This window comes from Chamaea fasciata, unplaced genomic scaffold (assembly GCF_029207755.1).
Source record: "Chamaea fasciata isolate MVZ Bird 193981 ecotype frontalis unplaced genomic scaffold, bChaFas1.0.hap1 SCAF_14, whole genome shotgun sequence".
In the NCBI taxonomy this organism is placed as follows: Eukaryota; Metazoa; Chordata; class Aves; order Passeriformes; family Sylviidae; genus Chamaea; species Chamaea fasciata.
Window position 1 is genome coordinate 16,304,284 of NW_027094099.1, and position 27,025 is coordinate 16,331,308.

The 27,025-nt window shown below is 42.3% G+C and overlaps 1 long non-coding RNA gene across 1 annotated transcript in view; it reads left to right on the plus strand.

The window, feature by feature from the left end:
- The window catches only part of LOC136296844 (uncharacterized), a 152,727-nt gene extending 143,776 nt beyond the window's left edge, over positions 1-8,951 (plus strand). The window contains exon 5 of the long non-coding RNA XR_010723019.1: positions 8,852-8,951. This is a non-coding gene — a long non-coding RNA (uncharacterized lncRNA). The remainder of the gene's footprint in view (positions 1-8,851) is intronic.
- The last annotated feature ends 18,074 nt before the right edge of the window (positions 8,952-27,025 follow it).

Consider the following 27,025-nt stretch of genomic DNA (forward strand, 5'->3'; position numbering starts at 1 on the left):
TATAATGATAAAAAGGGGCTGCATTCAGTGCCAGACAATGTCATGGCCCCAGAGATTTCAGTGGCCTGCAGAAAAAAGGAGAAAAAAGCATTTATGATATGAATGAGGATTTGAAATGGCTTTTTAAAAAAAGGCCTAAGATCCACTTTCACCCTAAATTCTGAAATCACTTGAAAGATGTCTAGATGCGGGTTTGAAGAATAGCAACTTTTCCACCAGGCTCTGTTTTATATGCAGGATCGCTGCCATCTTCACCAGGCTTTGTGAGGAGGTCAGATAATTGTACCAAGCAATAGGTCACAGTCTAACTTCACATATTGTGTGATTTGTTCTAGCAGTGAACCCTGTCATCTTGATCCAGAGGACGTATTCTTTGCCCCAGCCATTTACAAGTTAGCCAAGTGATGCACTTCTGTTTATCACTGAGAAGTTCAGTGGGTTTTGTATCAGCTGCCCTGTCTTTGTGCCTTTCGGCTCATTCCCCAAAGTGTGGGCATGACTTGAACTGGGCCAGGGTGCAGCTCCATGCCACACTCCAGGGATTTTGTGTCCTTTTCCAGAAATGCCATGCTCTGCCAGTTCCTGCTGCGCTGTGTCTGGGTTGTTGGATGATAACAGTCCATTAAAAGTCCCATCAAGTCAAAAGTAGTTTTACCCCGGAGCAGGCTTTGGTGGGGAAGGTTTGCATGTTTCAGCTCAGTGTGACAGCACATTTTGGGTGATAAAGCAGGCAGTGCTGGCATTTCCCTTAAACTATCTCCACTTCTTTCCTCATATCTTATTCTCGATTCAGAGCAAAGCAGCTTTGGAAACTCTGTCACTTGTACCACAATCACCAGGAGAATTTTAAGCCTTAAAATAATCTGATTCTAACACCAGTAAATAAGCCCAGTTACACGGTAAATCAAGATAAAAGTTGCTTCACAGAGTAAAAGCTGGTGGCATTTCTTTTGCATTGTTTTGATGTTGTTCCTTCATATTCAACATCTGGCAATAGTGCATGATATTTTACCAACAGCACAGACATCAGATCCTGCCACAGGAGTGCAGGTCTGTGATAAGTAAATCATAATCACTGGCTGAGAAAGGAAATCAAGAAAAATGGGTCCAGGGGCAAAAACGTGCTCAAAATTGAAAACCTTTCTGCAGCAATAGCAACCTACTTCCCCTGAACATTTGAGCAGAAGGGGGAGGTGCTCAGCTCTCAGTGCTTACTTACATCCTTGTCCTGAAAGGAAAGGGCCATTTTTAACCCAAATCCAGCCAGTTTCTAGGATTTGTTCACTTACAAAATGGAGATACAACAAGCTGGAGAGCAGCTATCACCAGAGCTGTCGATGCTCTGATCACCAGCTGCAGATATGTGGTAACTTGTCCCCTGTGTTAGAGGCCACAGTGTGACCTTGCACGGCCCATGAAAGTGTTTAAAAACCATGATGACACTGGGTTCTGACTGACTTTGTCTAGATCCAGCCTGAACATCAAGAGGGGAAAGGCTCTGAGTCCTGTGCCAGTTCTCTGATCTTTCCATTCCTCTCCTCCTCCCCACCTCCAGGCTCTGTGTTTCAGCAGCTCCCTGAAGTGAGCACCATGACATGAATCTGGAAGTGAAGAAGACCACAACTCTTCAGAAAAGAGCAGTTATTCTTAGCTTTGTTTTGCTGATGTTTTTCTTTCTCTTCCCCCCCTTTCTTTTTTTTTTTTAAAGAAAACAGAAAGCCTGCCAAAAATTGGGCTCTTTGATGTGCTTTGGAAAGAAAAACAATGCTATCTATCCAAGTCCTCTGAAAGGAACAAAAATATGTCATTTTAAGGCATGAATTACTTGAGAAGAACAATCAATACATTTCACAATTAAAGATGGTCAAAATTTTTTAAATATTTTTCTGGAAATAGTTTATTAAGAAAACTTCTGAGATATTTGCCTGTTTCAGTTAAACTTTCTTTGGGAAGATTTCCTGATTTATAAGGTAGGTGAAAGGCAGGAGGGGGAAGAAAGAGGAAGACACTGATCTTTGCTGTAGAATATTCAATAATCTAATAATATCCTGGGGGGATATGCTAGACCCCATCCAAGTTTTTCTTCTGTCAGTTTGGATTGAGTATGTGAACCTGCCTCCTCCATTTTATTCATCCTACTTTGGGATGAGCAAAACAGTTAGGTCATAAAAGCAGTGTCTGTCCTGTACTGGTTGTTTGTTGATTCAGCTCTCAGTGGACACGTTGCTTTATGAAACTCTTCAGCTGTAAATGAGACACTGACTTCATTGTCTCATACTTAGGAAATCTGCTTTAGATGGAAGCATCCCAGGTTGGAATCTTTGGCCAGTAAATGTAGGGAAGCTTTTGAAGCTGCAGCCTTGAAAGTCACAACCTAAAAACCTAAAGTTTCTGTTTTCCCTCTGTTTATAAGTTTTCTCCTCCATCACCCCAAAAAATCTTGAAAGAGCTGATTTATGCAATGAGAGTTTTTGACATTTTTATTAAGTCCAGGCACTTAATAGAGACCTTCTTTCTTCAGTGTGATTAAATTGAGGTAAAGAAGCACTTGTGCTATTTCTCTCTTCTTGTTTAAGTTTTTAACAGATTTCCTTGTTATTTCCTTCCTGTGACAGAGTCTGTTACATCATTTCCATGATCTGCTCTCACTTTTCATTGCAATGACTCTATGGGAAACGCATCAACTTCTACAACTGAGCTTTAAAGAGGTTTCTATCTTTCTCTACTACTTCTGGTCTAGTGTTTTCAAAAAAAAAAAAAAAAAAAGGAAAGAAAAAAGAGTAGAAATTAGACCAAGACTGCAAATGACAGGGACTGTTGCTTGAGGTTGGTTATGAAGGTGTTTGTTCTCTCATTGCCTATGCTGCCCTTTCTCCATGGATTGGGCTGGTTTACTTGGAAAGATTGGGGAAATCTAGAATGGTTTGGAAGTGAGTTCAAAGATCATCTGGTTCTAAGCCCCCTGCCATGGGCAGGGAAGATCACACCCTACCTCAAGTTCAGACTATTCAACTGTGAGAAATATAATGGAGCCTGGCTTTCAGAGCAAACATGTTGTGTATTTATTGAAGGCTCCTTAGTTTGACTTTGAATATCCAAAAATTTGAGACTTCCACAATATCTAATCGCCCTGTGAAAGTCCAGGCCAGGATTTCAGACTTTGAAGATAGCAAGCAAATGCCTTAAATTAGGGGTTTCAATTAGAGAATATTAAATTCTCTTCTGTAACAGGAGATGTTTTAGGAGAAATGGGAATAGCCAGGTGGGAGTAATTGGTTTTGGAAGAGTCGAATGTGGGAGCTCTGCCCAGCACTTTCTTTTATTACGGCTGTTTTCCTTCCACAGCTCAGGAAAACTCATATTCATGCATGGCCTTACACTTCACTGGGATTCCCTGACTTGGAGACTGTCAGCATTGGCTTATTATACAAGCTCTTTGTTTTATCCTATACAATACATCTCGCCATACACAATTTGGCCTCTTAACCTGCCGTGAAATATTTCAAGGGCTCGTTGTTGGCAGAATGTCGTCTCCCCTCGCTGTGATTTGTGCAGCCACGGCTGCATTTTCCCTGACAGCTCATAACGATTCATGGTGGGTTGCAGCACAATGAACTCACGCTGCAGAGCAGCACACTGAAAAAGATCTTTCAAATTATTGTTCCGGTGCAAAAGGTGCCCAATCACCTTCCACCTGCGGATTAGCCGGTTGCTATAGGAACACACTGTAGCTCTTCAGTGCTGCGCCACCATAGTGCCCAGATTACTGACTCTGACAAACACAATAGGGGGAGAGAATCACGGGCTATTAGTGCTGCTGATGATGTGGTGTTATAAACCCGGGGTGGCACGGAGAGGATGAATAGAGCAGGAGCCTTGAAACGCGAAGGACGGGAGGAGGAGAGGGAGCCGAGTGAAGTGGGGCTGAAGTCATCGCTACGGAAATATTGTCTTTGATCTCATTTTCCCCTCTGAATGGATATTTTCATAATATAATGCCAAATGCAAGCAATGCTGTAACTGATGGCAGAGCCACTGGCTGTGTCTTTATCTTAGTAGGGGGCTGCTCCTCCTCTCTTCCCTTTTCTTCCAGTGAGTACTGAAATCTGAACCTTTTCATTCCTGCAGGATTAACTCTGACCAAGGTCAGAGCAACCAGTCACCAATATTCTTCATGGGTGAGTCAGGCTTGCTGCATCCCTGGGAAATATCACCTGAAACATCCACCTACACACAGGAGTTCAACAGGGGATTTTGCAGCGTCACTAACACAGAGTGAGCAGCTGAGATCAGGCCTCTGTCTACTTTGGTGGCCATAACTGAGACTCAGGAGTTTATGCTGCTGAGCACCCTCCTGCAGAGAGAGCTGCCTGTGTGTTTCATAGGGGAAAAATAACTGCTTGCAGCCCTGATTTGTAGATGGTCTAAAATTCCCAGAAATAGTTTTGCTGCCACTTGTGCTTGGGCAGGGTGAAGCGGAGGAATAAAATATATACTTGTCCATTGCCTGTGTGCCTTGAGCAAAACAAGCTGTGTTTAGTCACAAGTTCACCAGATGGTACTCTGGGGGTTATTGCTGTTATATTACATTACTGCAATATATTAGACAAGGCACAGTGATTCATTCTCTCTCCTCAGTGCTTTTGGAGGCTGTTTCCCTCCCGATGGAAGCACAGCTGACCCTGCTGCTCATGACCCTTGGGACCCCTGTGGGCTCCTGTGGGTGCATGGGCAGGAAGCACCAAACATCCCAGCACCAGTGGCAGCACCAGACCTTGCCAAAGGCCTGGCTTGCACTCAGCTCTGTGCCCAGAGAAGTGGCTCCACTTTCTGCTTTGAGCCAGCTCATTTGGGACACCATTCTTTTTTCTGCCCTGGCTGCCTCCCTCCTTCCCTGCTCCAACCTTGCTTGTTTTGCCTTCTTACTGGGGCCTCCCCGACCTTGCAATTGGACCCCTGTGACCCTCTGAGCAGGGAAATGGCCTTGCTCAACCCCTTGTTTGCAAAATGGACTGAAATACAGAGTTTGCACAGTACTTATAGAGGCCAAGGACTATCAAAACACCACAGAGAGGTATTGTTTTCCTCCACTTCTGTTACTCTGTAGGCTGAAACCCTCAGTCCGGTGAATTATGTGCTGGCTGACACCTAAGAACCCGTCCTGGATTGGTGCCACATGTGCAGGCAGGGCATAGGTGCTGCTGTTGGTCAGCTGGACAGCCCCTGGGACCATCTGCCACCCCTCTCTGGCCTCCCTGTCTCCACCATTATGTTCAGTGACCAGCTGCTTTTCCTCTTTGCCCTTGACAGAGGTCCCAAGCCACAGTCACCCCTTGCTGTGAGAGGAGACAAAGAAATGCCACATCCACTTGCTCTCCCAGTGGCCTTGAGCTTCTGGTGCTCCGAGGCCATGCCCTGATCCCAGGTTTCCTTCTGCTCTCCAGCACTGTCCTCATGGTGCCAGGACTTCAGCATCCCCAGGGCTCTCCCCTAGTCACAAGCTCAGGATGAAAATTTACTTCAGTTTTGCCTGAGGCATCTAAAAGAGTGATGAAACAGGTTGGTCTGAACGTGCTTGGATCAGAATTTCACTGCAGGTGTTGCTGTAATTTCTGGCGACACGAAAACTGCAAATTGGGCCCTCTGTCCCTTGGATTATGTTTTTCATTTTATGATCCTCTGGAGGAAAATGAATTTCCTGGGCTGTGCTCCTGTCTGCAAATTTAGAGGGACAGAATACATGCTGCCTCTTCAGTTTTAAGTGGCTTTAAATGGGGACATAGAATGGAGATGGAGAGAGGCACCTAAGCAGGGAAGTATGGAAACCCAGCTCCAAGAAAATAATGGGAAAATCTTCCATCACCGTCGTCATAGTTATGCATGACCTTAGCAGAGCTCAGGAGTGCTATGGGAGCAGCAGTGCAACACTCCTGTTATGCCTTATTTTTTTATCAACAATGTTCTCCTCCACTTTGACGTCAGCCCCAAGATTGCTCGCTGTGATGTGCTGCACCTTTCATATTTTCTTTCCAGTCATAATATTGCTTCAGTCGTAACCTCAGCACTTTGAGGAATAATTGTCCCTGACAAGGGGGTGAATCACTGGCAGAGAGTTGATAAGCATTACATACAGATGACAGAAGTCAGGACATATCGGATTACTGCTGTGAATATAATAAAAGAGAGCCTAAACACTTTGGCAGCTCAAAGACAAGCCATTTCATAACTCTCTAGTGGGGCTATTATCTTCCATTTACTGCCACTGATAACCAGGTTGCAACTGTCTCCCTAGGATCTAGTTACAATTCACTTAACACTTAGAGGACCAGACATATTGGAGGACACTCAGATGAGGATAATTTCTTAAAGATCATTTATTTTTAAATTTTTATCTTCCTTGCTTCCCCTCTTTATAGTGCGATAAGAACCTAAATCAGGAATCTTTGAACTTCTTTGGGGAAAGGAGAGTTCATGGTCATCTTCCCTTTAATCTTTCACTCCTGAGTTTCTTTTGAAGCCAGTTGCTCATATCCAGCCGAATAAGTGACAAGCAGGTTTCCACCTCTGTTACTCTTGTAATGCATGCACACAGACCTAAAAGCTTGTTCTGATACTGACTCCATTAGGTTTCCACGTGGGTGTTATGTTTTTATTTTTGCAGCCAGGAAGGGGCACCTGAGCTTCCAAATCAGGGGTTGTTGGTGTGTATCAGCAACAGATAATTCACAGCAGTGCCAATTACAATCCACACCGGTGGAGTCTGGATGCAGATGATATTTATATGCACTGTGTGAGATTTTGTTTCTGAACCTTACTGCCTAAGAGGAGTTTAACACTTCATGGTCCTAGATAGAAAAGTTCTTTCTTTTAGGCTAAAGAGAAAAATAATTACTTGGCTGTGGCAGAAAATCTGGTAAATCAGCAGTGATTCTCCTTACTAGCCAGCACACCACTGAGAAATATTTACTAATCTTAGAGATTAAACCTTTCTGTGTGAAGGGAAACTCTGTATTCTGCAGAACTTTCCTCCTGTACCCATACCATTATCAGAAAATGTAAGCTCTGCTCAGCTTTCAACATCTGAGGTGCTTTCTTCTGTAAGTTTGGCCACATAAATCTCTTCCAGTACACCAGAGCCCCCTTCCCAGCCACTGGGGGAGGAGCATCTTTGCCAAAGGTGGATCAGGATGATGGGAGGGAAAAAGCTCAGCGCTATTGTCAGCTCAGAGGTTGTGCATTCATAAATTTACCCCTTATCCCATGCAAAAGTGTTCTCCTTACATTCCCATCACTGGAAGCTCTGCAAACAAGCCTCTCTACCTGTGTCTGAAGGGCCAGATTTGGTGATCTAGAAACCAAAACATCCTTCTGTTACCACTTTAACCCACTGTGCAAACTTTACATCTTAGCTGGCCAAAACTAGGTCCTTACTCCTTTATGTAAACCACCACAAGTCTCTTTTGGAGAGAAATTGTACCAGGCTTTCTTAAACGGCAAAAAAATAAGCAATGCTTAATTGCCTTTTCCTCATGATTTGCATCCCTGCTTGATTTTTCACAGCACAATTTCTCTTCTGCTACAAGGAACCTGTAAAGAACAACAGCAATTAAGGAGGGAGGAACAAAGTTCAGTCGTTGTTGAAACAGAAATTCCAAGTGGTTTTCTCCTCAGGACTTCTGGATCTCACCACTGACTTTCCAGCAGCCAGGGAAAGCCATGTGAATCCCTCTCTGTCCCGCTTTTATCCATCTGTGAAATAAGCATGGTCAGTCTTACCTGCTCCACCACTTTGTCACATGGTGCACCCAAGTAATATCTGTAAATTGCTGCAAGATTTTGAGATCAAGGGAATGCTGGAAGTGCCAAGTGTTGTTGTTGTTATTGTATTAACAATGTTGGCTGTTTTCACTGTTCATATGGTAGCCTGGCTGGAATTGGGCAGGACGCCCAATAATACCAACAACCAACAAGAAACTAAAATAAAATGTTGTACTTAATGAGAGCCTCTGTTTAATCAGAAGCCTGTGTAATTATGTCACAGAGGGCTAAGGATCTAATGTTTTCCTAATACATTTGCTTTTAAAGGGACGATTAACCCAGCATATTTCAAGATGATAAGCTGCTTCTTTGTTCAGTTCCAGTTATTTTTTTCTGCATTCCCTGGTGAGTCCAGAGAGAACCTGAGAGTCAGAGGATTTCTCTTAATTGCACAATAACTATCTCGTATGTCTGATGCTGGAGTATTTTCTAAAGACACAGGTTATTAGTCCTGGGTTGGATGGGTTTGCAAGAGAATTCAGATGCTGAATTTATTCCGGTTTGGCTCCTCTGAGGCATGGCATACATTATAGAAAGCCCTCAGTATTCCTGCCTAAAACAGTCAATATTCTTAGCAAGCAATTTGATCAGGAAGAAGGAATAAAATTATACCTTACCTTGAAACAAATAAAACTTGGTTTAAGTATGAAAGATTGTTTTTGGCTTACTTCTAAATGTTATGTTTCTGTACACATTTTGCAAGATCTGTGCACGTCTGTCCAGACAGTTCTTTTCATATGTTTTGAAGAGAATAATAGGCAAAAAAAAAGCTCTTTATCTCCTAAAGACCACTGTCTTAAGAGATATTAAACATCAGTCCATATTGAGATTCCAGAAAACATATTTATGCTGCATGAGATGGAGGAAATGTCTGTCATATGCATGAGGTTCTCTGATTTGCCTCTCTGTTAATAGGTTGGATAAAATACTTTGTGTCCACATCTTAGGGATGTTTAATCAGTTCTATTCTTAAAGATCTCACTGTAAAAGATCTCATGGGCCCTCTGGGGAATTTATCCCAACATTTTGCCAGGAAGGACATTTGCTAATATCCAATCAGGCTCTTCCAGGACAAGTTCTGGTTTGCCACAGTGAGGATGGAAGATACCCCATTGGCTTCCTCTTTCTTGTGTAAGTAGCCACAAGCATGAACCTTGTGCTTACGGTGTGGTGACATTTACTGGGTCTTTGTTCAAACTCTTTTACAGTGTGGTTTGGGTTTGCATTTAGATGTGAAAATGGTGAGAATGGGATACTTTTTTCATGTAGTATGGTAGTTCTACATATCCCTTGAATGCTGCAAATTGCTTTTGAAAGGTAAAAAAATGGAAGCAAAAGAGATGTACCTCCTTTTGTATCAGCTATTGGCCACATGGGAATTTGGTAGGAAGGAAAGAGTTAATAATATTATTATCAGGTCAGCAACTTTGAAAGGCTCTTCCACTTTGAAAACCATTTTCTTAATTATTTTAAGTTAACACTTAAATGCATAGAAAAAAAATCACGTGTAATCTGAAACCCCAGACTTGGGGACAGGACTGGATTGAGATAACATTAAAGATTTTATTGCTGTTACATTATAAATTATTTCTATTATGATGGCCCTGTGGGTATTACATTCTGTCAGTTCGCTTTCACTGTTACATCACTTAATGTTATTAACACACTTTAGGGTATAACATTACAGTTTTATTGTGGAAATCTTAAACACTTACATCCAAAGTACTGAATCAAGTTATTATCCTAGCTGACCAGATCTGGTCTATTATCATTTTATCACTCATAAAAACCTGTGATTCAATTTGATTTAACACTTGAGGAAAAATCATGGCTCATATATGCTTAAACCTAGTTGCAATATTAATACAAAGCAACACATGGATGACTTCATTTTATTAAAGTTGAGGTAGCCCTGGGAACTGCATTTATGATTTTATGCCACATGAGAAATTTGATCTGACCTGTTGCCATTTGTGATTCTCCAGTAAACTGATAAGGTTTTCTCACCAGTATATTAAAGAATTGTGAACGCTTTACCTTTCCTACTGCATTCATTAGACACTCAGAAACCATAAATTGATCATAATGCCCTAACCACGGAAAAAGGTGCTCTCCCTGTCTTGGAGTCCTACCTTGTAGACTGGGAAAATGTTGCATTTTGGAAGGCAAACTGAGTTTAATATTAGAAAAAAAAATTAGCCCCTTGTTTCTGTGCTTGGAGTGTGAACACTTTTCTGTGCAAGACGACCTTGTTGTCCTCTGTGTAGCTCAACAAAGCTCTTTAACCCTTGCACAATGTTTAGAGGGAGAAGCTGATCCACTGAAGTCACTGCTTAGCATTGTGCAGACACTTGAACATTGATTTTGGTTCGTGGGCTGTGTTTGCTGCCACCGCCTGAAATATTTAACATCTAACTTAGCTTATCTGTTATGTCCTTTGAGGAGGAGACCAAGAACTATACGCAAAATTCAAAATGTCAGAATGAAACGTTTCATATGTTCCACTTCACGAGGAAGGGATAAGACGAGGCTGTGCCAGTGCGGGAGAGGCAGTGCTGAATGACCTTAGCAAGGAGTTGTGCTCCTGCAGCCTGGTTCCCACCCGAGTCAGAGGAAGGGGTTTGCTGGAGTGGGAGTTCCCTGGTGCAGTGACATTCCCAGGCAGGAGGGAGGATGCACTGAACCCGCCAGCCCCGCTCTGTGCCATGCGCACAGAAATCACCCTGGCAACAGAGCTGACAGCTTGGAAACAGCAGCTGCTGCTTAATGGAAAAACATTAGAAAAATAACTCATTCTACATCTCTGTCCCCTCTCTGTGTTTTCCTATTCATCACAAAAAAAAAAAAAAAAGTGTTCTGCAACCGCCACCCAGAACTTTAAAAAGCTTCAAGGTGTGAGGGTCAGACGCACAGGTGTGCAGGCAAAGAGGTGAGTTTCAAAACCCCCAAAAAAGTGACTGTATCATTCCAACACACACATTTTTCATCTTTAGCCACAGCTAAATAGTTTGCCACTGAGCAAGTGGGCCTATGTGCATCTTGTGGGAGCAGTGGGGATGTGCAGTTATTTATTCTTGCATCAAACATGCAAAAAATCCTGCAACAAACAAGAAGCAATGTGGCCAAATGTGTGTTAAATTCCAATTCAGCATTTTTGGTTATTGCTGCTTGAAGTATCTCTGTTTCTGCTCTGAGCTGGGCTCACTGGAAAGAAGTATCCTAACAAAAGCAAACAACATCCTCTGGTAAAATCTTCCCCTTTTTATTTTTAAATAAAAACAAATATCAATTTCTTTTTTTTTTTCCTTCTGTTCCAAGTGTTCTGGAAAAGTCCAATAAAGACAACTGTAAGGCAGCTTCCCTGAGTAAAAACCAAACCAAAGTAATGCTACATCACCATGTGAAATAACGAATTAGGTGAAGAGACATTAACTAGTATCATTCATCAGTCTGAAGTGATACGATTTATTACAGGATAATAATGGCCATAGTTGTATAGGTAGTAAAGGTAAAATTACATCATGACTTGCATTAGCAGTATGAGATTATATCCTGATTAATGCACAATTAACTTGTCATGGGTACAACACATGTGTTTGTAGGTGGCCAGATGGGTTGCACCACATCTCATGCTCACATATGTAGCATTTATCACTTTCTCCTTATCTCCAGAAATTAGATGGCTGCATCCACTACAATCTTCAGACGCCTCACTGCCTTGATGCAGAGCCATCTAATGTCAGGGTGTGAGGAAGGAACTCTTGGAGATGACCCCTGGGAAATCTTAAACAGATGCATGAATCCTGCTGCTCTCTACAGATCCAGACCGTCATCTGCAGTTCCAAGGAGACATCCCTGAGGTGAGAGCAACAGTCTCAGCTGCTCTTCTGCTGGCATGCACCACGCACCTGAGCTGCTTTCAGAGCTGGGCATCACAGACCCTAGCACCCTAAAGCACTCGGGATGAGGAATCCCTTCTCCCTCTTATTCTAATTTTGCAGGGAAAATAATTAAGCTACAGGGACAGCTGAGACGGATTTTTACTTTTAGTTGCAAGTATCTGTGGAGGTGCTTCAGCTTCACCTGAGCTCCCCTGAAGGTGCAGAACTGGGTTATTTGTCCATGTGTTGACATGCAGGTTTGCTTGTTCATCCTCTCCCTGCTTCTGTTGTGTTTGTCTGCTGTGTGACCGCAGATCTGGGTGTGGGCAAACGTGTAAAGCAGCGAGGTTGAAGAGAGACAAAGGGCACCCAAATCTGAATCCCTGTTCCATCACAAACTCAATATTTGTCCTTGAGAAACTCATTGTAATTTTTTTCTCCTCCCAGATTTCTCCGTCTGAAGGGGGAGGGATATTACATTGTTAGGCAGACCTACCTCATACTGTATGTGATATTCAATTAGATGTTTGAAGTTGTAAATTGCTGAGTTATGACAGAACAGGACTTATCAAAATAAATGACATTAGATTTTTTTCTAGGGTTTTTTTCACACTTTTTAGTAGTGGAATCTACTGGAGAGGGTTGGCTCACTTTGATTCTTCCTGTGCTCTATTTTTGTGTTTGATGGCAGTCCCCAGTTCCAGCACCAAATGATGGACATTTTCCAGCATTTGCAATTAAGAAGCAAAAGCTGATACAATAAGGAAAAAAAAATCTAATAATTTTGTTGTTGTGAAATGTCTTTTCCAGCTGACAGCATTGAGCACTTGGATATAGGGCACTCAGCAGTTGGGAACATGCAGATTCTGATTCCCAGCTGAGCACATCTTCAGTGTTCAAGAGAAGAAGGGAACCATGTTATGTTTGGATTCAACTGTTAGAAAATTCTTAAGTTCTTCATATGTACTTCTGCTGAATAGAATTTAGCAGATAAATGCCTGGTAAACACACTTGTATCGAACAGTTCCAGGACAGACAGTGCCATTCATTATTTCTACCCCTGATGTTTTTGATTCTGGGATGATTAGCTAAGGATCATTTTAGATGATATTTCTCTTGCCTAGATTAGATACTTCACTCTGTAATGTATGAGGCATCTATTTTTGTCATTAGTGATTCACTTTATTATGCCCCTATCTCCATTTTCAGTGTATCCTGGGAGGTACCACTGAGAGATGATGCTACAGAAAGCCAGCCAAGGCTTCATTTACACAAGTAAAAATGAAAAGTGACATCGGCATCTATTTGAGATGTAAGTTCTGATATAACAAAATTCAAATAAGTTTTTACAACAGCATTAAGCCTGTGTTTGAGTGCACCATAGGTCTTAGACTAGCCTAGGAAAGACCAGAATCTGATGTTGTCCCTTTGACATGCAATGAAAAACTCATGTATTATTAAAAATAAAATCATTCTCATTCTTCAGGAGTGGTTTGTGTATCTCTTGAAGTACTTCAGGATGACAGAAGAGAGAGACTTTCAATTGCACCATCTGAAATAACTGACTTGCTCTTCAGTTGGAAAAGTGAATCTAAGATTCAATGATCACCGCTCACAATGTCCATTGGCAAAGACAGGAGGGAAACATAATTTCCTTTGTTAGCAGTCTCACTGTTAAAAGGAAATGTCAAGTCTGAAAATGTAAATAGACTAGACTTGGGGCATGTTGAGAATTCAGACAAAATACTTTGGGTTGAAGTAGTTAATTGGCAAGTCTGAAACATCTCAATGTTAACCATTAAATGTAAGGTTAAAAAAAAAAAACAAACACGTAACTACATTTGAGACAGGCATCCACTTCAAACCCAGAAACTGAAATAAATTCCCTAAATTAAAAAGCCCAAATCAAGCCATTACTTAGAAAATGTTTTGAAGAGGGGAAAAAAAAAAAAAAAAGAAAAAAAAAACCTCAATGGATTTCTTATTCCATATTCTTCTTTAAAAACAAAATTTTATGCAGAACTTTGTCCAAGCACACAACTACTTTTTGCTGTTGCTCAGAAGACATCCCAGCTCATGGAGAACCAGCATCATCAGCCGCTCACACTCGTGTTCATTCCCAAAGTACCTCTCAAAAGTTCCCAAAGCAGACACAGGAAAACTCTCAACCACAAATACCTGCTCTGCCCTCTGAGCTGTTCGCTGCCAGATAAATCAGGGGGAGGCTGTGCAGGTGGCATCAGCTCCAATGTCAGGGAGGCCCAAACACCTCCTACTTTGTTTTGCTGTTTGAAATTCCCTCTCAGCCCCATTATTGATGTCTGGGCAGGCAGCCTGTGGGAGCTGAGGGGATGTGACATCCATGACTAAGACACTTTAATGCTCCTCGTCACCAGACTATGAGCAGAGCCAGGTAGCAGCTCGCCTGGGAGCATTACAGAGCAGAAATTGCAAGGGTTTGGGGTGCATCCTTCAAGCTCCAAGAGCTGCTTTGCAATGTTTTTGAGCACAGAACACGCAAGGCAAAGGCAGGAGATTATCCCCCCCCCCCCCTCCCTCCTCCAGTCTCCATCAGTCCCCAGCCCAGCCTGTAATTTGGCAAGATGAATGAAGTGTTTTCGGAGTGTCATCACTTCTGCCTCTGGCAGATTTGCTTCCCCAGTCTGCCTTTCGCCTTTTGGACCTGTCACTCAGCCCTTTGGCAGAGGGGAGGAGGGGGAGGGAGGAGGAAATCATCTCTTTGCTAATCACCTATCACAAGCAATGAAATCCCGCAGGCTCCGTGCCAGCTAGGTACATTTCAAAGGGAAATGGAGGGGGGCAAAGTGTCACTCAAGGCAGATATTTATGAAAGATGACAGTTTGCAAATATCTCAATCTTGGACAAGGCTGCTCCAGTGACACAGAGGAGTGTTGCAAAATTGGAAGAGTCAGCAGCCAACATTTATTTCATCAGGACCTGTCCAATCTTCAGTGATCGCTTGACAGTCTGGGGATTGCTGGCACAAGCCGGCCCCTTTCCATTGGTCCCTTTCCTTTGGTTTGCATGGATCAGTCTAAAGAGTTGTAATAAATATGTAAAGAAGGATAAGAGGAGTAGTTTTGCAGAGCTGCATCCTCGATGGGAGGACAGGCACAAAGCTGTGCTCCCCCTGTTTCAGGGGACCAAACAGCAGCAGTGGTAATTACAGCCCTATTGATTGCTGCTGCGTGGGGACAATGAGATGTGGGCACCTCTCATTCCTGGGGACCCCCCACGACCCCCCAGCCTCCCCCCATTGCCGCAGCAGCTGCTGGGGCTTCTCTGAGGGATCTGTCCCCTGTCTCCTGCAGCTGTGGGTGTAGCACAGGAGAGATGCCCCCTCTACCCTCAGGGCTTGGAGGCTGCATGGAAAATCTGCTGCTTGTGCAGGGGTGAGGAGAATGATCTGGAAACTCATTTCCACAGCTGAGAGTGGGCTGAGGAGTTCACCTGGCCCTGGGCTGCCCCTCCACCCTCCACACCCTGAGGTAACTGCTGGGGGATGCTGGCCCCAGGTGTTTGGCCAGGCAGGGCTCCAGTGCCTTCACCGCGCCATTGCTGACCAGAGCAAGGGAATATTTATCCCCTGCCCCACTCAGCCCCTTCCTGGAGGCTGTGGGTGCTGGTTTGGGCCGTGGAGGCTGACTTGGACCAAGAAAGGATTTGCTGCATGGAGGACTGTGGGAAAGCATCAGCACAGGGAGGGAGGGGGACAGTGGGTTTCAGGAGGAGGAACAGCGGAGGAGATGCTCCTGTGGTTCACATCCCGGCACTGTCTCTCTGCCCTTGTTCTCTAGGATCTGTAGATTCAAGCTTTGAGGGCCTGAATCTCTGGGCCCAGGGAATGTGCTTCTGCTCATTAATTGCCTTTGTCATTTCACTTGTCCATGTTACAAACTTATTCAGAGGACAGTAATACAAAAATGCTGTCTCCTCCAGGAGCCGCAGCCCTACAGATGAAATTACTCTGCTGTGGGCTGAGAAGCAGCAAACAGTTTCTGAAATGCTGTGTTAGAAAGGTCTGAAGTGAACACAGTTATTGACAGCAGCAGAGGAACCAATGCAGCTGTTGGCACAAAAACTGGAATTTCCGAGTGAAGAAATTTCCTTTCTTATCACTAACAAAGAGCTGTAGATGACACTTGGAATAGTCCTGTCTCAATACTCACTATTTTCATGGGCAGAATATGGGGCCTAAAAGGAGAGGCTGATTCAGCTGCTTGCTATGTGGTCTTTTCTTGCATCTTGTGCACTGAGGGTTTATGTGTATGTGACTCATGGGGAGTAACATGGATGGAGGTGGATTATGTTAGCAGAATGCAAAACTGCTCCTCTGTTTTAGGGCTTTAGCAATTCAGTTGAAATGGATCTTGAATTCAATTAAAGGCCTTGTTCTTCCTTTCCTATATGCCTCGCATATCTCGGAGTTTTGCATAATTTAAGATAAGCTGTGGCCAAAAAAAGGCACCCTTATTTTAGTCGTCAAAAGTAAGTGTTTTCTCGGAGATCTCTGGAGTTCAATAAAGATGTACAAGGGTGACAAGTGGTAAGATGCAGTATAGTTCTTGATGAGAGAAGCCACCATTGCTTTTAGTCTAGTGCATTGCAAGAATATCCTAAGACAACACATAACTCATGTGTGTCAGTAGTACTCTCCAAAATTAATAGTGAAAGGAAAAAGAAATACACCAATGAGGTCCAACAGAGTCCAGAGTCCAACAGTGCAAAGTGGGAGGATTCATCACAGGTCCTTAGAGGTGCAGGTTGCTATTCATGAACACTCAGTTCAGTGCTGTTTACAGGTGTGCTGAGGCCTGTAGGTTGTGATGTAGCCCTAAGGTGAATTTTATGGTAGGTAGAATGGTCAGAGTTGCAGTTGTCTCCATGGTTTGCTGCCTGCTCAAACTGGCACGGAGAATCCTCCTCCTGTGTCCTGCCCTGGCAGCCCAGAAGGGCTGAGTGGGCTGAGACAGAGGTTAGCACCCTCCCCCCACTCTACTGCAAACATCTTTGCCAAAACAAATTATTCTTACCCAAGGATTCCTGGGTAAATCTTCCATCACTGGGGGGAAAAAAAATGAAGTGCTATAAAAGGCTAGTTAATCACTGCACACCCTGCAAGGAGCAGAAGGCCATTCCAGAGTAATTGGAATTATCTTCATTATTCTTATTTTCAATTACATTTCAAAATCAAATAACAACTTGCCTTTTAGACAGTTTCATGATCTAAATCCCAGTTCTGTAATTTTTACTTAGCGCTTACTTACACAAAAGTTCTCCTTGATTGTAATGGCCTCTTAGCTTCTCGAGGAAACTTCCTGGAGGGAAGAAATTTAAAAAGTTTTGGTCTTTGAAACAGCAGAATCCCAAGCTGTCCACACAAATGCACATGTAGTAATTGCAAGTCACCTGTCCTGTTATTTAAATCTATATTCAAATAACTGCTTTTCAGGTGCCACCTTGACACCAATTAAATGCACAGCTGTGCATCTGTTCGTGCGCAGGGCTCGACTGCTGGTGTGCTGTAGCTCAGGCCATGGCTGTTACTGCAGAGTAAGCAGAATGGTTCTTAATAATTATTAAATAGTTGATGAAAAAAAATTAATGGCTCCATCTAAACTTTGCAAAGCAGGTGCACAGTCTGGTTGTTTAGGGGCCTTCATGGAAGTAGCTGGCTGTGCTCTGGTCCAAGAGCTGCTGTTGTGCTGGGGTGTGCAGAGAGAGTGTCCTCAGAGGTTTTTTTTGTTCCTGGGTGCAGGGTAAGACTTGTGGATATCCTCTGGATGTGGACACTAGGCTGTGTGAGGCAGCTGTACACAGCACCAGTGTCTATATGTGCATATAACCTTGTGTCACACCAACCATCCTGGCAAGATGGGCACCAGTGAGGTAAAAGGTGCTTCTGCTTCTCAAATCAACGCAATTCCATCTCCTCAGAATAAGCGCATAAAAGTGATACAGCCTATACAAAGTTCCATGCCTGTGCGAGTCCTCTGGAATCTCTTTTTTGCCTTGCAGGAAGGAAGGGTACTTAAAAAAAAAGGAAAGAAAAAGGAAAAGGCAAAACCCACAACCCAAACTCTCAAAGTTATTCAATGGAATTCATCCCACAGGACAGGAATTCCCATACAGGTCAGGGGGAAAAAAAATACCACCTCCTTTTCTGAATATCACTTTTCATATGGTAAATCCCTCAGAGTTTTTATTGTGGAATGAATAATAGATTAATCATTCCTCTGTGTGCAATGCTGGGGCTCTCTAATGTCACTGATTATTCTATATTGAATAAATGGTGTTGCTAGGTTGATATGTTTAAGGCAAATGAGATGCTTATTGGTATCCAAGAAGCCAGTTAACAAGATCCATTTTCCTCCATTGACTTCTACTCATGTATTAATGAGGTTCAAAAATGTCTTTTCTGTGTGTATCAGATAAACGTGCCTTTGTTATTCCCAAGAAGCACACAAATATTTGCTCCATTTATGTTTGTATTAATGTGTCACTGAAGCTAAATCTTCAGAAAGGGAATAAATACCATATCCATTAAGCCACTTAAGGGGCAAGTTCTGCAAAACTGTGCTGCAGTTGTTGCCATGGCAAACACCCATATTTAGGGAATTGTGTGGCATCAACTCTAGCATAAAGGACCAGAAGAGGGAAATGTACTTCTCCCTAGACAACTGTCACCTGCATATATGTATTTAAAAAGTTCCAGTGGCTGAAGGGGCAGTGTATTGAAAGGTAATTTAAGTGTGGAAAGTGGGGAAATGCAGAACAACCCAGAGACCATGCAGAGGGAGGAAGAGAACAGAGAACAAGCAATAACTGTTGGATAAAAGTGAGAAGCTTTCCTGGGCAAAGGGCTGTGCGGTTTTCCCCCACTTAACAGGAACAAAGATATTCCACAAAACGGAGTCTTGTACAGCTTTGGTTGTGCTGGTCCCTTTCCCTTGTCCCAAAGCTGTCCTCAGTAGGAAAATCTATTTCCTTTTTGTTGGCACGTGAACTTCTGTTTTTTTCCTTGACTTTCCTGCAGTGTCTTTGGGTGTCTGGAAAACAATTAGACTTAGGAGCTGAATGTGGGGAAGTCTATTTAACTTACCTCAAAACCACAGGGAGCATTAGCTGGTCTTTTCCATGTCTTGGTGTGACTCTTTTTGTTTAATCTGCCTAAAACTGTTTGTCCTGTAGCAACAAAAAATGTCAGCAGACTTTCCAGTAGAAGTCTGGAAAATTGCATTTATGAAGTCTCTAAGTTTAAAAATTGGGGAAAAAAGAATGAGAATGTGCAGAGTTTTTTCTGTGGTTTTACACAACACAATCCATTTTGGTTTGTAATTGAAAATATCTGAGTCAGTTTAAATTTTACTGTGTTTTTCTTCTATCAAGATAAATGAGCAAATTAACTAAGAAAGGTGTTAAGATTGTTCCTGTGCTGCAACATTTTACAACATCATAAATAAAAGGAAAACATTGGAAGTGACTTCTAAGATGGTACCTCTAAGATTTGGTTCTACTCGAACACTTTGTGTGGTTAGATTAACTGAATGAGAGCAAACTCATAAACATGCTTTAAAAAATTACCTAACAAGGTCTAATACAAAATCCTGACTGACTTTGTGCCTGTTTAGGTGAACATCTTGAATGGAGAATGAATCACACATGGATGTTGGGACAAGGGAGGAAATATTAATATAGAGGAAAACCAAAAAGTTTACTTCTTTCTTCACCTGCCTGGAGCAAATTTCCTGAAAACATCTGTAAAAGCTGTGTAGTGGGAAAGCAAACCTGGGCTCGTACTGTGCAGGAAGCTTCAAGCTTTGTCTGCAGTGCTGGATACAATAATATCAGGGTGGTGGCAGAGTGAAGGGTATCTCTATGTATAAATCCAGATCTCTTTCTTCTTTTTCTGGTGAGGGGGAAAGGGGGAAACTGGGGACCAGGTTGAGGAACACCTGGGAGCCATATGGAATTTACTGATTTTTTTTTTAATCAAAACTTTGCAGCTCAGTTTCAAACACTGCAATAACTTAATACAGAGTAAAACTTTACTGGATTCAATGTAATAAAGTCCCCTGAATATTCACACGTTGCCTACAAATGGCAATTGTCTTCTAATGCAGGCTGGAAGAATTGCTGTTTCTCTGAGGCCCTGATCCAAATCCACAAAGTCAGCAGGGGGGCCTCTGGCCTCCAGATCAGGTCTGAAGCCTGGTGGATATCTCAGACCTTTCTGTGTTTTGAAAATGTATTGGACCAAAAATGATTCCTTCTCCAGACATTGGAATGTTAGCAAAGAGTAGAGGTCAGGCTCCTCCAGCTGATGCTTTTGTTTACAATTCATATTGAAGGGGGGGGGGGGGTCTATTTTCACTTATAACTCCTTCATACCCAGACTCCAGCGTACACCTATCTGGGGACATTGTAGATGATGAAAAAACCATGAGAAGGGTTTTACCACCAACATGCCCAAATGTCTGGTAAAATATCCACACACATGGGGAGTCATTCCCATTCCCAGTCTGGTTCAGACTCCTGCCTGAGTGTAATCAGCTTCAGCTCATTGCTGTTCCGAGCTAAGGCTGCCTGGTTTGAGCAAGAGGTTTTCCAGAAGAAAAAAAAAAAAAAAAAAAAAAAAAACCACACCTTGGTTTTGTTTCTTAAGGTCTTTTATTTCTTGGATTGCCAGAAAGGTTCCTGTGCCATGCTGAATACTGCTGATTACAAAGTACCTTTTCAATAACTACTGTAAAGACAGAAGAGATAGATACACCAAAATATGGTTTTAGTCTTCATTCCAAACTGATGTTTTTGTGGCATGGAAGTTTTAGAAATTGTAATTGTCACTCCTTTTCATCTGAAGCCTTATCAGAAATACAAGAATGTCTTGCTTTTTTTTTCTTTCTCACTTTGTTTTCTAGATCAGGCAATTGGAAGTAACCAGTTCCTTGTAATAAAAGTTGTAGTTTAGGAGGCAATTTTAGCTCAGTTTCACATCCAGCTCTGAAAACTGAGAACATGAACTACATTTGCATCTGGTTTTGTGTGATAGAGCATTTCTTGTTCCACAGTCTGGGCTGTTCCTATCCTGGGAACTTTCTGACTTGAGATGTGTAAAAATCAAATTCTTACAGGAGGCTGCTTTGGTTGCTTCTGAGAGTTGTTTGAAACTGGCGTACCAAACACAAACCTGCTCAAAGATTTCTGATCATCTGAAGTTTCCAAGCCAGTGCTCAACCTGTCAGACCATTTAATTTGCTACCTCCAGTAGCAAACATCTACATTACTCAAATAAACTGTAACTGGGTTGGAATCTTCTTTAACTCCTAGAGAATTAGAAATCAAGTTTTACATGAGCTGGTTTCAAGTGACCACGGAGAATCTGGTTCATGAAGATAATATTGCAGTCCTAGGAAATCACATGGTGTGTTTTCTGAGATAACTGACAGCCTTGCAGGTACTTGTAAGCACTTAGCACCTAATGAAAACCAAGCCTATGGAGTGCTCCATCTCACCCAGGTAGGAAAGGATATGAAAGGGTAATTAAACAAAAAAGGCAAATGTGATTGTGGTTTTCGTTGCAGGGCACAGAGAGGGGAGGCAAAACTCCTGGATCTTCGATTTATTTTCTTTTCTTTTTTTTATCTGTATACAGTTACGTAAGTCTACTTCAAAGGGAAGCAGGGTATGAAGCAGTAGTTTGAGATTTTGTGATGGAGATCAGCAAATCAATAGGTAGAAGGACACTCACAGAAAGGTTATTCTGCAGATGAAGTGGTTAGTGCTTGTTTTGTTTGGACACCTATTGCAGCAAAGCGAAGGGAAGTTATATCCCTGATTTGATTCCCCGGAAGTGCACAGAATAGATTACATCTAATGACCGGCGTTAGAAAGAAAATAATAAAAATGCAAGACTGCCAGCAGGGTCTTTGAAACCTACGCTCTGAGAGTTTGTGTCTGAGAGACTGAACTCCTGGGCAGCCCACTGGATTCAGCTGGAATAGCACAGAGAGTGAGGGGAAGGCAGGGCTGGCTAATTGAAAACTGGGAGCACTTTGCAAACACTATTACATGAAATGTGAGAAGTGTAACGTGGCAGGAACAAGGCAACGCCTGGTGTAAGCAGTTAATTGTGTTGTACGGAGGCGTGTTGGAGCAGCACACTTTGTCAGAACCTGATCCACGGCCATTCCCAGCCACCACCCCCTCGCTGACTTGGGTTACAGCAGTGACCATTTGGGTGAGAGTGCCCCGGGGGGGCCAGCTCACATTAACCCAGCATTTCCTCTGTCTGATGTGCCTTTATCACACTGCAGCAGCTCGGTGGCTTCAGTTTGTTGGTTTTGGTTTGGTGGGGTTTTTTTTGGTTTTGGTTTTGGGGTTTTTGGGGGGGGGGGGGGGGGTTTGGGATTTTGTTTTTCTTTTGTTTTGTTTTGGTTTTTTTTGCTAATGCACAGCAGTGATTTGTTAAAAGAGAATTTCTTTAATTCAGGATGAATATGGGCTTTTACATTAAAAGCCCCAGCTCATCTTTACAGCTTACCTGTAAATGAGGGCAGCTGATTTGTCTGCTACCCTCAGTGTCAGCCGGGGCCAGAAGTGTTGTTTTCGGTAAATATCTTTTAGAGTTCAGGTAGGATTATTCAGGGCTGGAGGAGAGCAGGGAAGAGTAGGTTTCATCTTCACAAAGTCACTGAAAAAATCAGGTAATAATTCCCCAACACCACCTTAACACCTCTGTGACTGCGATCACACGCAAACCCCAATACTGATGCAGTCAGCTCTTTGCTGCTCTCTGCTCCAGTGTGAAAAGAGACTGAAATTCAGGAAATGCCACCTTTTATTGAAGTGTAGTCCTAAACTTCCCTCAGTTCTCTGTCCGTGTTCCCTCTTTGAAACTAGTTGGAACTGTTTGGGGCTGGGCTCCTTCCTGAATTTAGGGATTGCAAAGTCTTGGTTACCAGTAACCAAATTTTGAAACTACGGTACTTGAAGAGTACATGGAACTCGTAAGTTCCTATACTTGGGGCAGAAACACTGTAAACAGAAAAGCTTCTACTCACCAGAAACCTCCCCATTCCCTCCTCATCTTCTGTTCCCCCACAGGTAAGCCCTACAAGAGCTACTTCTCCACTGTAGGACATGGCATCTAAGGTCTGAGATTGTTCTTGTGCCTTCATCTGAGATTGCTCTTGAGCAGTAGGAGGTTCAAGCCTACAAATGGTGCAGACACACCCTTGGCTTCTGCACCCACAGTGGAAATGTCCAAGTTCAAAATACCCCTGGGGAACTTGGGGGGAAAGCAGCAGGATTTTCGTGATTCTTCTGTTCGTTTTTTTTTTCCAGCTGCAAAATAAAAAATTAAAAACTCCTCACAGGAATGAAGATGAGAGTGGGGTTTTTGGCAGGTAGGAAGGGTGAAGTTGTACTGCTCAGTGTGGTAGTAGTGTACTACTCATTATTTTACTGGATTGCCCAGACTTCAGAAACTCCAAGCACAAACCTCTTGGCCTGCTAAGAGCTGAGGCCTTGCCTAGCAAAAAGATGCAGAAAGAAAACACTGAAAGCAAGTAGCTACAAAATGCTTATCAGAGAGATGTTCACCGAGGTATAAAACCAGCAGGTTCTTCCTCTCATTCTCGCCTGTGGATCAAACTCATATTTTGGAGCAGTATGACACTTCCTGCCACACGGATGGCTTGACTGGGCATTGCTGTAAATTATACATAATGCAACAATGAGTACTAAAACTAGCCCCAGTAAGGCTGCCAACAAAGAATAAAGTATATGCTCTCCCTATGTGGTTTTTCAAAAATGAATTATACTATTAAGTGCCAAGAAGAAAATTAGCTATGAGCTTTTAAATTTAAAATGATCCCCTTTTTAATTGTAAAACAGTGGCACTTAACTGCTATTGATCCAACAGAGACACATTAGGGAACAGGGTCACCATAACTGTTAATATTCACTGCTTAGTGAAAGAGCATCAAAGGACATTTTAATGTCACAGACTTTCTTGGGGAGTTTTTAAAGAAAGCTTAAATCGTCCAGCCTATGAATGAAAAGGACATGAGGTAGACAAATGTAGAAACAAATGTGATGGCAATTTTCTGCTAATCAAATTGTAACTCAGAATTGATTTTTAGGCAAAAGTTTATGTCATATAGATTTCCAAGGAAAACGACATTTAAAAATCCAGAGTATGTACTTTTTGTGGACCAGGACTTCATGAAAATGACCATCAGGGGAAGGAAGGTTTATTTACTGCTGAAAGCATTAGCTGGTTGCAAAGTTCTCTGTGGCTGCTGCCTGGACCATTCCTGTCCCATGATTTGGAAGATTTGAGTAAAGAGGGAACCTCATTCAAGGGCTTACAAGATTTTTAGCTGATGTTGCAATGGAACAGACTAATCTGGAAATCAAGGTGACCACCCAAAAAGTAAAGCTTCATTTCACTCTCCCTGCCCAGCAGTGCCCATGGGTTTGGCATTCCAGCAGCACTATTAACTGTACCAGTGGCCACACAATCTGTTTCCAGCTGCTAATGGAACATTTTCAATAGTCGTAATTTTTGCAAGTACAAAGTTTTAAGCTGTAAAATTTTCATTATTTTTCCCAGTGGGATAATATCCTTGAGAACTTTTTTTAGACTGTGAACCTGAGTTTTACTAGCAGTGCTAACTCAAATGACTTTGTTACATATTTAGCTATACTGTAGCCAGTTTTTAGTTAATATTCCATAAATAAATGGTTTTGGTAGCCTTTTATTCCAAGAGCTCCAAGGAAGTACTGTGAGGAATTCCCTGTAGTCGGCTGTTCATGATAGCTTGATTACTTTCATGTTTAAATTATTGATCTTTTTACTTTCTTCATCCAGTTTTCATAAGAAAAGATTAAGAGTACAGGGAAGCCTTTGAAAATGAAAATAGGATTTAATTTACCTTTTGGAGAGGGTGTACTGAGAATATCATCCATTCTGAAGGGGGAAGGTGATGGCTGGGCGCTGGTTTGGGTGCTGTGTAGTGTCTCTTTTTAGTGCAAATTCCTCAGACCAAGGGGTGGTGTCACCATATGTGATAGTGCAGCCCCCTGCCCAAAATAATGGCCTTCCTAGCACAGGGTTACATAGATATCAGTAATATTCTTCAAAGGAGAGAGGGGAAGAGGCAACAGCTTAAAAGTGTTCAAGTATTTAATAGCTGAATAGAAGGCTGTTTCCTGAATGCACTAACAACTCGCCCAGCGCTGGAAAAAGATTCAGTATGGTAAGGGAGGTTTCTTCAATTTAAAATCAAGTAAAACAAGGGCAATTGCCATGCACGAGGAACAGCTTCCTGCCATTCAGGGGCAGCTCTGAGAAACCTTTTATCCACAAAGACCTTATATGAGAAGTTTGAATGGGGGATGCTTTTATCCTGCAGGATGGAATTTGATAACTAGGCTCCGTACCTCTTTCACTTGTGGGTTATTAGGTCTCTTTCACTCTTGGGATCACTACAATGTATGGTTTGTGTAGGAACAGATAGTTCTTGTCTCTGTTGTGAAGACAGTGTGGTTGTAGGAGCCCTCCTGGGACTTTTATAATGATCAGTACAGAAAACTCAAGTCTATCCTGGAGCGGGAAAGTGCATCGTTTAATGAAAACGTTGTCTGTTATTAATAGAGTGATGGTAGAACTGAGGAGGAAGCAGGCCTGGGGGGCCTTTGGGTCTTCAGCTAAGTGTTTCTACTCTGCTTCTCTCTTTTTTTTCTTCCCAACCCCTGGAAAAGAGCAGTTACAGTAACCTGAAGGAAGAGATACAATCAAGAGACAGCCTAGAGCAAGAAAAGGTCTCTGTTGTTTTTCAGTGAGGTCATTTGTAGTTCACAAAGCAAGGTCAGACGGATGAGACTGCTGCAGGCTCTACACACAGTCACTATCACTAAAAGTTAAATTTCCAATTCTTTTCCTTACATGTCTTGCTGTATTTTGTTGGGGTCTGTTATTACAGAGCATCTTATCAAGCATATTCTCTGTAACAAGCAAATGTGTGTGCCTGACTCCCAGAGTCTCGTTTTCCAAATCATGCACCAGGAAATCAAGGGATAATGGCACAGGAAAGGGCACGAGTGGGACATTAACCTATAAACTAACAGATGGACTGACATTCACTAAGCTCACTGACACAAGTTTCCGTCTCCTTTATCCTGCTTTTGGCCATATTTAATTTTCTCTAAATGTCCAGGAGGAAAGGGGGAGGCTTCCATAAATCCAGAGGCAGGAGAGCAGTTGCTTGCATAGCTGATTGTGGAAGAAATATTCAAATTAATTACAAGGCATATCTGCCCCTGTGTAGAGGGCCTAGTAGAATATGAATATTTCAGAATATTTTAAATATTTCAAAATATTTCGGAATATATTCTGATATCAAGACAGGGTTTGGAGCAAACCTAGTTCTAGGTTCAAAAAAAGTTCTTGTTTGCTGAGATGCAGGGAAAAAAATGAATATGTCTATATACACCAATCTATTGTATATACAGAAAGCTTGCACCCACATATATATATATTTTAGTTTTCTTAAGAAAAATCCCACTACATAGTTTCATAAAGGCACTTCCTAACTGCAGCATTCCCATCCAATGCCAGCCTCCTACATATGATAGGTTTAAAAGCAATAAGTGACAAACTCCATCACACAATGATTAGTAAGTTTTGAAACTGTTTCTTCTGGGCATGGTCAGTCCTTCAAGGTGCTGGTGTCTGAGGAAGAATGCTAAAAGAACATATGCACACGCTTAATTATAATTAGATGTTAGCATCTCTTTCAAAATCAGTACCCTGCAGAAAAAAATTTAAAATGCATTTGCATTTTTGATTTTTTGAGTGCTTTCTTTGCTAAGGACTGGGATGTAGGATGTATATGAATGTGCTCAAAGTTGAGAGTGTGTTTAAATATTTTAGTGGACTAGGCCAAAGTACTCAGCAGACTTGAGCTTTCCAGATTCTGATGTGTTCCAGTGTGTGATTCCCTCTGCTTTGAAAGGGACTCCTCGAGGAGTTAGGTACCACCCTGAGTAAGGATGTTAGAAACTGGCCCATAATGTTGATAAATCACTTCTAACAGCTGTTTACCATTAAACTGTATCTAACACACTGCAAATACTAGAAATACACTGGCCCACAAAATATGTGAGAGTGATATTCATGTAATGCCAGATTGTGCACACATGTTAGTGAGCATTTACCCACTGGGAAGTCTCCCTGAACTTACTCAGATGAGTAAGGCCTTGCAAGACAGAAGGGTTGCACAATTAAGCCCTCAAT